The 1,595-nt window shown below is 59.7% G+C and overlaps 1 non-coding gene across 1 annotated transcript; it reads left to right on the top strand.

Annotated features, from left to right (window-relative positions):
* The first annotated feature begins 1,191 nt into the window (after window positions 1–1,191).
* TRNAI-UAU (transfer RNA isoleucine (anticodon UAU)) lies at window positions 1,192–1,285 on the top strand. The gene is made up of 2 exons: window positions 1,192–1,229; window positions 1,250–1,285. It is a non-coding gene; the product is annotated as a tRNA-Ile (tRNA).
* The last annotated feature ends 310 nt before the right edge of the window (window positions 1,286–1,595 follow it).

Here is a 1,595-nt window from a genome sequence, read left to right on the forward strand (position 1 = left end):
TGGTATAGACTATTTTGTTACCATAATGGTGTTAAGGGTAACGAAGGCTGCTGCTGTTTTCTGGTATGCCGTAGGTATACCTAAATGATGAAAAATTTCTCTCCAGAAATGAACTGCTAGTTCTCTTCTCTAAGCCAGACACCTTCATCAAGGATCACATACAGCAATTGCATGCTGCTTCACCTGTCAGTGGTGTATATCACAGAAATGTATTTTAGGTGATGCCCACAGTAATAACACCAATAGGGGAAAAACTTTCTTGGCAAGTGAGAAGCACCTCCTCCCCATTCAAAAAGTGTTGGCTCGTTGACCATGGGGATCATGGAGGAAGAGAGGTAGTGGAGTCACACTTTGGGTTTAAATATCTGCTGCTGATGATTGTGTTTACCATCTTTTTGCTACGTAAGGTAGGACAGATCTGACTGCAGAATAATCCATGCTGGAGGTACACTTTAACAATGCACATGCACTGTGCAATGCACGGTGTTGAACAAACATTTGTTTTGTGAGTGCCAGGCACCCCCCGTGTCACATACAGCGGCGATGCTACAGATATCAACATTTAGCTCCCTGCCAGTAACTGGTCACTTTTCCCTGCGGCCTGGTCCTGAGAACGACCGAGGGTGCATCCGAGCCCCACGGCTGCCCGTGAACCTGAGGCTGAACTTCGCTGCCCCAGCGGCCTAAGCCTCTACCGAAAGCCGTCAGGAGGCTCGATCCCGCACGACTCGGGGCCGGGCTCCGTCTGTCTCGTCCCCAGAGCACTGAACTGCGGACGGCTCCGGCCCGCGGCTGCCGGAGGGCGCTCAGGCCGCGCCGGTGCCCCCCGTCACCGGCCACGGCCGCCCACCCCACCCGCCCGGGGGCGGAGGGGGCCGGGCTCTGCCGGCACCGCCACGGCCGCTGCCCTCCCGCTCAGCGTGGAGGCCGGGCCGGGACGGCTTTGTCCGGGCCCCGCCGCCGCTCGCCTCTTTGCCTTGCTCGCGGGCGCCGCCCTCCCCGAGCGGTAAGGCGTCCTCCAGCGCCGTCATGCCTTCCCCGCGCCGCTAACGGGGTAGCGCGGCCCAGGCACGGAGCCGGGGCGGCCTCGGGCCGCCGCTCAGCGCGGGATGCAGGCAGGAGTGCGCCGCGCTTCCCCCGCAGGGGCTGGACGAGCCCTTGATAAACTGTTCGGGGCGAGACTGTGTCAGGGCTCCAGTGGCGCAATCGGTTAGCGCGCGGTACTTATACAGCAGTACAAAGCCGAGCAATGCCGAGGTTGTGAGTTCGAGCCTCACCTGGAGCACGCAGCTTTTTTGGGTAGGAAAACGGGTTTTTTTTGGGACTTGGCGGCGCTCCGGACGGAGAAGGACAAAAGTGCGGGGAAATATTATGCGGCCCTGGCGGCAGCGTGGGCCCGCTGGAGTGGGCACAGCGCGCCCTGTGAAGTGGCTCTGCGGGGCGCACCGGGAGCGCCGGTGCCTCAGTGCCACCTGTGTGTGTGCCTACGGTAACTTGTCCCCGCTGGAGGGGACAGGATTCATGGCCCCCTGTCCCTGCACAGAAACAAACGTGTTCCTCCTCAGAGCTGCTTGTGAGTGAGAAATTGCAGGAAA

This window comes from Molothrus aeneus, chromosome 3 (assembly GCF_037042795.1).
Source record: "Molothrus aeneus isolate 106 chromosome 3, BPBGC_Maene_1.0, whole genome shotgun sequence".
Classification (NCBI taxonomy): domain Eukaryota; kingdom Metazoa; phylum Chordata; class Aves; order Passeriformes; family Icteridae; genus Molothrus; species Molothrus aeneus.